Here is a 13,186-nt window from a genome sequence, read left to right as displayed (position 1 = left end):
AGACTAGAGAAGGTGGTTCGGCGTCTATCAGAGCTGCCGTTATTTTTCTTAAAAAAAAGTTGATTTAACCAATAAATGCACATCTGACAAAGACAACAAAACGGACAGCGTGAAGAAGCCAAGTCTTATCTCTATATATAAATATATTTATATAGCAAAGTCGTGTGTGTGTGTGTGTGTGTGTGTGTGTGAAACGAAAAACGAGACACCATAGAAAGCAGTCTATTTTCCTTTCGTAAGTTTTATCGTTTTACTAACTTAAAAAAAAAAAAGATTTGGGTCAGATATCTTGACTCAAAGCTTACGTATCTGTTTCAAGGTTGCTGTTTAAACATGGAATTTACTACAAATTGCTTATTGAAAGGCTTTCTCTATAAATCTTAATATCAGAAATTTGTAAGGAAATTACAGAAGATTTATTTCTTCTACTAAATAATTTCTTCATAAATTATGCTTTTACTGTTTAGCTTCAATGGAACGTGCGACACATCGACGTCATAACGCTTGTATTATCTCCGTGCATCATAGATCACGATGCCCTTCGGCGAACGTTGACCAGACATTCGTACATATACACACACAGGCCACACCACGTATATATATATATATATATATATATATATACACACCACACATATACATTAACTACATATAAACATAGCTTCCATCCCTTATATATAAACACACATATGTACACGCACGCATGTAGATATACACATACATAGAAATGCTCACATACATAGACATGCATACACACACACGGAAATACATCTACTATATATGCATGTATGTCCGTGTGTGTGTATGCATGTCTATGTATGTGTATATCTACATGTGTACGTGTACATGTATGTTTATAAAATAATATATATATATATATATATATAGAGAGAGAGATATGTGTGTGTGTGTGTGTGTATAAACAGTTGATATAATTGTTGGTTGAATTCTCAAGTTATGCTTTAAATCGTATAAAGAGAGCGGGAAGAGAGTAAAAGAGAGATGCAGAGGGAACTAACATAAAAGGTGCAGAATGAGTGCACACGCCAGGCTTGGTGGCAGACAATGAGTAAGGGAACGCTACGCTACACATACAAAGGACAAGAAAGAGTAAATGACATAGTTATAGGAGGAGTTATTCAAACGAGGAACTTGTTTAATTTAATCATATTCTAAGGTTAAAAATATTTTCTTTTAAAAATTAATATTCATTTCATCATTCGATGAAAGGTAATGTATGCATAACGAATGTACGTGGGCAATGTTTCCTGATATTAGCCATGATGGCAAAAGTTTGTTTCCAAAGTTATCCGTCACGTGACGAGTCATATTGGCAAATATATATCCATTCCTTCGAAGCGGAGGGTCCACTCCTTCCTTCATCTTCAACTTCTATGGAAATTCAGACTCCACGAAAATAATGAATAAGCTTTTATTGAACAGCTCTTCCCACCCCTCCTACACCTTTGCTAATCCACACACATACACACATCTGGAAATTTCTCTCTGTTCATATGCATGCGCGCATTAAACAAATTTGGGAGTTTATCAACAAATCGATCCACGTGTTGTTTCCGCTGTTAACACGTTTGTTCTCTACGAAAACTGATGGTGCATTTGTAAATAACAGAGAAACATTACACCATAACTAGACGGAGAGAAAGCATTATAAGAGAGATACCATTTGGCTAATAACTATCGTTTATATAATATAATATAATATAATATAATATAATATATATATATATATATATATGTATATATATATTGTGACCTCCTTCGGTCATGAATGACCATGGAATTGCACCTAGAAAGTTACCCTCCGAGGTACAAGTCTGGGCAAGGTTGTTTATGGAAGACCAGCAGTCGCACACGCATACCAGCCTCCCCTCTCCACGCCACCGATGTTATCCAAGAGAAAGGCAAAGGCCGATACAGCTTGACACCATTGTCGTCACAGCTCATTTATTAACGTGCAAGTGACTGAGCACTCCACAGACACGTGTACCCTTAACGTAGTTCTCGAGGAGATTCAGCGTGACACAAAGTGTGACAAGGCTGGCCCTTTGAAATACAGGTACAACAGAAACCAGAAGAAAGATTGAGAGAAAGTATGGTGAAAGAGTACAGCAGGGTTCACCACCATCCCCTGCCGGAGCCTCGTGGGGCTTTTAGGTGTTTTCGCTCAATAAGCACTCACAATGCCCGGTCTAGGAATCGAAACCGCGATCCTACGACCGCGAGTCCGCTGCCCTAACCACTGGACCATTGTAAAGACATGTACGCTGATAACCGATCGGAAATCGGATAGCTTCATACCTGTAGCTTACAGGGAAACTCTGAGTACTGTATGTGAGTGTTCCATATTTGTATAAAATATTAAATATATTTCTCTATCTTAAAGATATCAAGATCTATTTCTTTTGCTGTTACACCACACCTGGTTAATCATTTTATATATATCTCGATAGTTTTATCGACAATGGCTGCAATTGAATTTAACCTCTCTGGCCGATAACTGATGAAGAATTGGTGAACGTCAGTGTTTTCTGCCCGCCTGTGTATTTAGCATATGTTCGTTAGTTTATTTACAATAAGTTTTCTTGAATTATATATATATACATATATGTCATATTTCCGTTTGTTGTCTTTTTATTATATGCTGGCTACGGTGATAGCTCCAGACAAAAGCGTTCACGAAGAAGCTGTCTAATGAGATCAGATTTCCTTTGAAAGAAAGCTAATGTAAATTATATTATAAATTATAAACCGAGACTTACAAAGCAGCCACTATTCTAAATCAGGAAGAGAAAAACAGAAGAAAAGAAAAAATTGCCTGCAAAACCTTGTCGAATCGGGGTAGTGTCGTGAGATGAGTGCAATATTTATTTTATTTCTAACAGAAAACGTGGTTGATGTGGCCAGAAGAAAAAAGAGTTTTAAATAAACTCTTAACCCAGTTGTTAAGCAATAAACTATGTTGATCAACTTCCACATTAAATTAGATTTATAGTTTAACTTTAAACTCTGTAAACATAATTCTTTAAGGCCAACCATTGTTTATGTTTGAAGTGGAATGTTTAGTAGAAATTAATGCGTGTTTCGATTGCTGTGGTCGTAATGGAAGTAGGATCTATTTCTGGTCAACTAATGAACTGAAATATTAGCTTATGCCAGTTGGGGGGTCTTACTTTATGCTAATCAGTCTTGACCTAATTGAACCGAAGAAGATGAATTGAAGATTATAAGCTCAATCTGAATTAAAGTAGAAATCAATCCGAATATGCTTTAGATCTCACCCTCCCATCCCTCCACCTATTAGTTCCGATTTTCTGCGCTCTGAGTTCAAATTCTGCCAGGGTCAACTTTGACTTTGATCTATTCGGGGTTGGTAAAATAGTACAAGTCAAAGACAGGGAAGTGATGGGACTGTGAGAATGCCAGAGAAGATATTTTTCAGGGGTTTTGCTTCGGATTCTGAGTTTAAATTTGGTTATGGCTTATGGGTCTTCTGTCATCAGGTACTCTCCCTTTCTCACTCTCATTTTATATATATTCTTTTATTTGTTTCAGCCATTTGACTGCAGCCATGCTGGAACACCGCCTTTAGTCGAACAAATTGACCCCAGGACTTATTCTTTGTAAGCCTAATACTTATCGTATCGGTCTCTTTTACCGAACCTCTAAGTCACGGAGATGTAAACACACCAACATCGGTTGTCAAGCGATCGTGGGGAACAAACACACACACACACATATATGTACAACTGGCTTCATTCAGTTTCCGTCTTCCAAATCCACTCACAAGGCTTTGGTCGGCCCGAGGCTATCGTAGAAGATACTTGCTCAAGGCGTCATGCAGTGGGACTGAACCCAGAACCATGTGGTTTGTAAGCAAGCTACTTACCACACAGGCATAATTGGCCCTCCGTCGGTTGCGACGACGAGGGCTCCAGTTGATCCAATCAACGGAACAGCCTGCTCGTGAAATTAACGTGCAAGTGGTTGAGCAATCCACAGACACGTGTACCCTTACCCTAGTTCTCGGAGAGATTTAGCGTGACACAGAATGTGACAAGGCTGGCCCATTTGAAATACAGGTACAACTCTTTTTTGTCAGCTGAGTGGACGGGGGCAACGTGAAATAAAGTGTCTTGCTGAAGGACACAACGCGTTACTGGATATCACCCTAACCACACACACACACATTGAGTATCTCGTCGTTGCCGGGCAATTTAATGAATGTATAAAGTTATCGTTTTTCCATTTTGTGCGTAGATGTGAGATTTTTCGTAGCTCACTGTCGGTGCTTAGTGAGGATCTGTCAACTCTTTCGTCCATATGAAATTCCTTACACACACACACAGCGTGAGAGATACATATACGGAGAGAGAGAGAGAGTGGTAAAGATGGATCTTTTCCCATGCTGTCACAGATTTTGAAATTTTAAAATTAAGGGAAAATTTTAAAATTTGTTATATTAACGTACTTTTTCATGCAGAATGTGATTTTCTGATTCATTTATTCCAGAAAAGCTTTAAACAAAACGATATATATATATTATATATATATATATATATATATATATATATATATATATATATATATATATATATATAATATATATATATCAAACTAAGGTTAAAGAACAAACAAATGCAAGGTCATCCGCATAACATTTCATAATTCGAGCCTTTGATCATAGAATATACATTTAAACATCCCGCAAGATGGAACATAATTCATCTGTACAAGCAATAAGCATATAATAAGGTGCGAGAAAAAAGTTCATCACGGTTTAGAGTTAATACTTTAGCGATTCAGAAAAATACATTTTTTAAAAAAACATTACAACATCTAGAAAGTAAAAATATAATATAAAGTAATATATAAAAATATATAGGTATATAAAAAATATATTATATATATATATATATATATATATATATATATAGGAAGCATATAAAAATATATAATATATATCATGTAAATAAAATAAAAGTTCATCGTTTAGAAATCTTATAAACTTATTCAAGTAAGAGAAGCCTTATAGTAAAAAAGAGGAAACCATATTTACTTAATCCCTATGGCCATTTCAGGGGTGTATTATTATGTTTAAAGCACTAGGGTGCATCAAGAAAATACCTCCTTCGTCAGGGATGACCTTGTATTTGTTTGTTCTTTAACCTTACTTTGATATATTTGTCTCTTTCAATAGAGCACTTCTATAGCAGTCCTATTACTCTTTTTGTTCCTGACAAGAAACAATCACTGTATTATTGATATATTATATATATATATATATATATATATATATATATATATATATATATAGAGAGAGAGAGAGAGAGGAGAGAGAGAGAGAGAGAGGGGCAGTATGCGGGAGAGATATACAGAAACAGAGAGTGATAAATGGTGTGGTAAATAAATGTATATATATATATAGAGGAGGCAGTTAGAGAGTGTCAGATTTGGCGATCTAAAACTCGAGTCATTTCTCGTAGCAAATTCATGTTTTGCTTAATTATAACTAAAAACCTTTGTTAGGACGCAGATTTCGAAAATCAAATAAGTTTTTCTCTTTGGAAGCCTAGTACTTATTCTGTCGGTCCATTTTGCCGAACCGCTAAGTTACGGGGACGTAAACACACCCGCATCGGTTGTCAAGCGATGTGGGGGGTGGGAACAAACGCAGACACACAAACATATAGTCACACATACATATATACGACGGGCTTCTTTCAGCTTCCGTCTACCAAATCCACTTACAAAGTTTTGTCGGCCCAAGGCTATAGTAAAAGACACTTGCCCAAGGTACCACGCAGTAGGGCCGAACCCGGAACCATGTGGTTGATAAGCAAGCTACTTACCACACAGCCATATATATAATTAATCAGAGGACATACTAAAGTATGTCTACCTGCATGAAAAAAAATCAGTAAAAATTCTTATTTAAATCGCCAAACACACTGACGATAACCACAGAAATCAACCGTCCCAAGGCAAAGAGGCTAAGACAATCTTCCAACGTACATTTAAGTATTTGGACTCACGTGGACCGGTTTCTGCACTGGAAAAAATAGACTCAGCTTCCTCAGCACGCGTTAAACATGATAGAGACTCCCAACCCGTCGCGTTGAAGTCTGCGCTGAAGTGATTCGTTTTGCGCCGAAATCATGGCAGCCAGCAGTGGGAAAAGAATTTCAATACGGAGCAAATAATTCACGAGAAAATTAACAGAGTTAATATCTTCGTAAGTTATTTTTTCTCGTGAATTATTTGCTCCGTATATATATATATATATATATATATATATATATATATATATATATATATATATATATATATATATATACATACATATATATATATATATAGAGAGAGAGAGTGTGGTTGTATACTGTCAACTTAACGTGACAGTCCTGTAATGGAATTACACCACTACTGTTTAGCCCTAGGAAGCATCGACGCTTCCTGTCGGCCTTGACACATTTGTGTCCTTATATATTTACAAAGGGGAGAAAAACACCCCCCAACAGCTAGCCCTGCATCTAGAGACATGCATGTTTCCTAGGGCTAAACAGCGGTGGTGTAATTCCCTTACAGGACTGTCACGTTAAGTTGACAGTATACAACCACTTTATCGCTCCAGCACCGTACATATCTCTATGAGATATTTAGAAATTTATATATATATATATATATATATATATATATATATATATATATATATATATATATATATATATATATATATATATATAGTGTGTGTGTGTGTGAAAATGAGAGTATAGAAAACTTCTCTATTGAATAACAATGTCGTTAATGAGGCGAGAAATGCGACAAAGTCACAATACTTGTCTTCTCACAATTTCACTGAAGACATTGTTAAGTCAACAGAAGAAACTCGACAAGGTTTGAGAACCATTTATTTTCTGATATCGTGCATTTGTTCTGGGAGTCTTTACAGAGTTATTTTTAAGCCCTCTCTCTCTCGTGATTGTGTGTGTGTGTGTGTGTAATTGTTTATTGGCTGTAACGTTACACAAGAGACAAGCCCAAATGCTTTCGCACATGACAATTCATGTGTGTGTGTATGTGTGTGTGTTATATAAAACATTCACAGGAATGGCTGTGTAGTAAGTAGCTTGCTTACCAACCACATGGTTCCGGGTTCAGTCCCACTGCATGGCATCTTGGGCAAGTGTCTTCTGCCAAAGCCTTGTGAGTGGATTTGGTAGACGGAAACTGGAAGAAGCCCGTCGTATATGTATATATATATATATATATATATGTATGTCGTATGTTGGTGTGTTTACGTCCCCGTGACTTAGTAGTTCGGCAAAAGAGTGCCAGGCTTACAAAGAATAAGTCCAGGTGTGGATTCCCTCGATTAAAAGGCGAAAAGAATGCTTCATAGACACGCCGCAACAGAAGCATACCAAATGGAATTTCTGTTCGTTTGAAACCTAACTTCGCACGGGAGAAACTCTCCTTTGTGTAAGTCCAGCTAGCACTCACAGGATGGGCGGCTATCTATGGTAATTGCCAGGATGATCTGATCCTATCTAAGGTAATCGCTGTGTGTGTGTGTGTGTATGTATGTATGGTCGTGGGGTAAGAAGTTTGCTCCCAACCACATGGTTCCGGGTTCAGTTCTACTGCATGGCATCTTGAGCAAGTGTCTTCTACTACAGTCTCAGGTCGAACAAAGACTTGTGAGAGGATTTGGTAGACGGAAACTGAAAGTAGTTCGTTGTGTGTGTGTATTTGTCCCCCACCACAACGCTTGACAGCTGGTGTTGGTTTCTTTACGGCCTCGAATTCCAGCTGTTCGGCAAAACGAGACCGATGGAATAAGTACTAGATTTCAGAAAAAAAAAGGAGTGGCTGTGTGGTAAGTAGCTTGCTAACCAACCACATTGTTCTGGGTTCAGTCCCACTGCGTGGCATCTTGGGTAAGTGTCTTCTGCTATAGCCCCGGACCGACCAATGCCTTGTGAGTGGATTTGGTAGACGGAAACTGAAAGAAGCCTGTCGTATATATGTATATGTATATATATATGTGTGTGTATGTGTGTGTGTTTGTGTGTGTGTGTGTGTGTTTGTGTGTGTCCCTAGCATTGCTTGACAACCGATGCTGGTGTGTTTACGTCTCCGTCACTTAGCGATTCGGCAAAAGAGACCGATCGAATAAGTACTGGGCTTACAAAAGAATAAGTTCCGGGGTCGATTTGCTCGACTAAAGGCGGTGCTCCAGCATGGCCACAGTCAAATGACTGAAACAAGTAAAAGAGTAGAGTAGTGCAGTGGATTCATTCGACTAAAAATTCTTCAAGTCTGAGGGTGGGTGCCCCAGCATGGTCGTTGTCTAATGATTGAAACAAGATAAAAAAAAACAAAAAAAAAAACGATATGATCGTGCAGCTGTGATGGAAACAGTAAACATAGGAGTAAACCTGTCTTCGTGTTTATTTTGTTATTTCTTTATTGTCCACAAGGGGCTAAACACAGAGGGGACAAACAAGAACAGGCAAACGGATTAAGTCGATTACATCGACCTCAGTGCGTAACTGGTACTTATTTAATCGACCCCGAAAGGATGAAAGGCAAAGTCGACCTCGGCGGAATTTGAACTCAGAATGTAATGGCAGACGAAATACCTATTTCTTTATTACCCACAAGGGGCTAAAGACAGAGGGGACAAACAAGGACAGACATAGGTATTAAGTCGATTACATCGACCCCAGTGCGTAACTGGTACTTAATTTATCGACCCCGAAAGGATGAAAGGCAAAGTCGACCTCGGCAGAATTTGAACTCAGAACGTAATGGCAGACGAAATACCTATTTCTATTTCTTTATTACCCACAAGGGGCTAAACGTAGAGGGGACAAACAAGGACAGACATAGGTATTAAGTCGATTACAACGACCCCAGTGCATAACTGGTACTTAATTTATCGACCCCGAAAGGATGAAAGGCAAAGTCGACCTCGGCAGAATTTGAACTCAGAACGTAACGGCAGACGAAATACCGTTAAGCATTTCATCCGGCGTGCTAACGTTTCTGCCAGCTCACGTCAAAGAAAACTATTCTCACAGGATCAACTGCTGACCTGTCCAGAATGGTCAGCTTTTGGAGACAATACCTGTGAATGTTTAGGGAGAAAGGGAGTTTTTTTTTTATTGTCTGTGATAACACAAATTTATAAGCATGCAGAAATGATACATAAGTTTTAAGTTTTAGCGATTGATATTATCTCTATATACATTCAACACCATCTCCACCATAATTTCACAGAAAAAGATCCAAAATCTTATCGACTGAAAGAATTATCTTCACACATTTTATTTATTTACTATTTCTTGTATTTCATAATCATCATCATCTTCATTTAACGTCCGTCTTCCATGTTGGCATGGATTGTTTACATAAATTAATGGATTCGGTTCACATCACGAAGAAACAGAGTCGTATGTGGTTAGAGAACTAAAACAGAACATAGACTTTCCAATCTCTTTTATCACTGTGTTATATATTTCATTAATGACAATATCAGCCTTTATCAGTTTGATCTGAATAAAAATCATTTTACTTTTTCTTTTTTTTACGACATTGTCACGTCTCTATCAATCAACACAGAAAAAAAAGCCAGGTTATTAAGGACGATTTGAAACTTAACCTATAATACTCGTCCTGCCTTTTTACCTCACGTCGAGTCCCGTCTTTAAATAACTCCAGGATTCCTGCCCCAGCAGCACATTCATCACGGATATGTTTTAAACTTCAGACACATATATTAAGTCTCCTTTTGAAAGTAATTTATAACCTCTGTTTTTATGCGTTGTTTTCCGTTCAATTCGTTAGTTTCCTTCTGTTTAATGCGAGTCGTCTGCTTCAAGCTCTATCTGGGACATGTGGTGGTGATGTAAAGTTAGTGCTGACATGAAAATTCTTACATAGTTATCTAAACATTGGTGTGGCCAATCTAATTGTTTTAGATTTGAGGAAATGAATGGTTGAGGAAAAAAGAAAGTAAAAATAGGAAGAGGAAAGCAGAGAAACGGTAATATTTCAAGTCAAGCAACAATTTAGAACAAGTCTATGTTTGAGAACTTGAAATGAGAAAAAAAAAAAAGAAAAGAAAAGAAAACGAGGACAAAAATGTGGTTTTCATTAAGTGTTCACACACACCTTTGTTGTTGGTTAACTTCAGGTCAATCCTGATCGTGCAGACCAACAATAAAATACATTTAAAAACAAACAGGATGGTCATGGATGGAATAAAGACTCCACTACAGATTCCAATTTGTTATTCCCTCTTTTACCATGGGGCGGGGGGGGGTATCATATGAAAGAGATTTGATGGCTGATCCTAGCAGGTCGGGCGACCACGTAAAGACGCCGTTGTTTACATCCAGGTCATCTGTAGATTATGGAACATATTGTAGTCGTGGTCATCACGAAATTCTTGTCAATCAGAGTCTATTATTACATCGTTCACCCCAGCACTTCACTGGTACTTTTACTCCAATCGAATCCAGAAGGCTGAAGAGAGAAATCGAGATTAGAAGCCAGGGTAAAAGACAATGAGTTCCGTCATGAATCCCAAGATATGAAGAGGTATTCTTTTCCTGACACGTAGATTTTTAGACAACTACTCACACACATACACACACGCACGCACGCGCGCGCAGGCATGGCTGTGTGGTTAGGAATCTCGTTTTGCACCTACGTAGTGTCAGGTTCAGTCCTACTGTGTGACACTTAGGGGAAGTGTCTTCTACCGATGTATTGTCCGTGAATACGAAAACTGTGGTGATTATTGTATGTGTGTGTTGAAAAGACTTCCTTTTGAACTTCACAATAAAATTTTTAAAAAAAATTACACATGGTGGAAAATTGATTTCCTACCATGTCGCATAATAATAATGATGAGAATTTCTATTAAAAAGACTTCATTTCTATACTATGTATATTCATGACCCAAGGTTAGGAAAATTTCATAGTCAGGCAATTCAGGCCTTAACCTCAGGAAAATTGGGACATGACTATACATAATACAAAAATGAAGTCTTTTTTTTTTTAATAGAGATTCTTAATTTTTATGATTTTCTCATCATTATTATTATTTTCCACCTTGTGTAATGTTTTTTCTTTTAAATTTTAGGCGGGTACAAAAGGAAGTCTTTCAGTGTGTGTGTGTGTGTGTGTGTGTATGTGTCCCAGCACTGCTTGACAACCGATGTAGGTTTGTTTGCAACTCCTTAACGCAGCAGTTCGGAGAAAAGAAAGCGACTTCATATGTACCAGACTAAAAATTAATACAGGAGGATCGATTTATTCGACAAAAGGCTTCCGAGGTGGAGTCTCAGCATGTTCCAGTCATTGGACTGCGGTTAAGTAAAAAAATAAAAGATTATATCAGTGTCGGTATGTGTGTCCGTGTTTGTGTGTGTATCCAATACAAATATATATATATATATATATATATAGCTCTATTTTTCTGGTGAATTCAAATTTCCTAAACGCTCGATCAAAGACTAATCGCATATTTCTCGCTTTGCTAATTCGTTGATTTGCAACAATACTTCATCACACCTTCCTAGTTTTCTCTTTCTCGGGTTTTTGTTGGTAAAAGATGAAAGGAATTATACAGAAATATTATAAAGTAGCCACCTGTCACGTGAAATCTTATTGCATTAATATCGCACTACCACCACCGCCGCCGCTGCCCTACTCCTACTACTACTACCACCACCACCACCATTACTATAGTAACAACAATGGCCATTATCACCATAACCACAGCTGCTGCCGTCGTCGTCGTCGCATAGCTGTTGCTAATTCCACTATTACGACGATGACGACCACCACCACCACCTCACCATCACAAACAGTAGCAGTCGGTATATAATACAGGTTGTTTTTAATAAGTCCCCCCTTCCAACACACACACATTCTACTACAGTCAAAAAGCTAGTGTGACGTGACCTCTTCACATGTCACGAACAATTTAGATGTTTTCTAAAGCTCGATTTCTGTCAATGATGTTTAACTTTTAACACACAACAGCCATTAATTATTCTCCCCCCCTCTCTTTCTCTCTCGTTCTGTTTAATCCTTCTTGTATTTCTCTTCTATAATATAAGCATGCGGTGCCCTCTTCGTCGGCACTCATCAGATTTGCTCTGCACCTCTCTCTCTATCCACGTGGGCAAGTTTCATAAACACTGCTGTAGAGCTACTGTCGACGGGTTCGGATTCAATCGTCACAGTGTTTCTCCTTCGTCAGACCGTGCTATATAACGTTGTTAAAAGGGTCCTCAATGCTGCCGATTTTTCATCACAACCAATCTCGAACACAACAACAGCAGACATCCAGTCCAACCAACAATGTTTACATTCGTGGGTGGGGATCAAATCGCTCATCTACCGAGTCATTTCTGACACATTCTCCAATGGCAATCCGGGTGCAGATGTCGAGAAATTAAATATCAGTCTTTAAAGAACAGATTTCTCTCCATGCCACTCACTGTCGAGACTGAGTGTATTCTGTTTCCAAACTGCTGCTCTCATCTATCAAATTAGGACGAAGATCATGCCCCCGAGGTGGACCCTCCCCACCCAACAACCCATAACGTAGAATGGTTGATGCAGTGGAGAACGTTGGATGCTTTTTTCTTGAGAACACTTTTAACCGCGCAATGCAGATGAGACACCTATGGCAACAGAAAAATTTTAATCGTTCACTTTTGAAATCCTTTGTTTTCTTTCATTTCAGTGATTTGACTGCGGCCATACTGGAGCACAATCTTTTAGTCGAGCAAATCGGCTCCAGGACTTATTCTTTGTAAGCCTAGTACTTATTCTATCGCACTCTTTTTGCCGAACCGCTAAGTTACGGGGACGTACACACACCAGCATCGGATGTCAAGCGATGTTGGAGGAGGGGAAACACAGACAGACAGACACACATATATATATACACACACATACATACGACGGGGTTCTTTCAGTTTCAGTCTACCAAATCCACTCACAAGGCTTTGGTCGGCCCGAGGCTATAGTAGAAGACACTTGCCCAAGGTGCCATGCAGTGGGACCGAACCCGGAACCATGTGTGCATTTGCAAATGTTTTTGACCTAGTAGTTAGGGTTACTAGGCTCATGGTCGTAATGT

This window comes from Octopus sinensis, linkage group LG3, assembly GCF_006345805.1.
Source record: "Octopus sinensis linkage group LG3, ASM634580v1, whole genome shotgun sequence".
NCBI lineage: Eukaryota > Metazoa > Mollusca > Cephalopoda > Octopoda > Octopodidae > Octopus > Octopus sinensis.
This window is presented reverse-complemented; position numbering follows the sequence as displayed.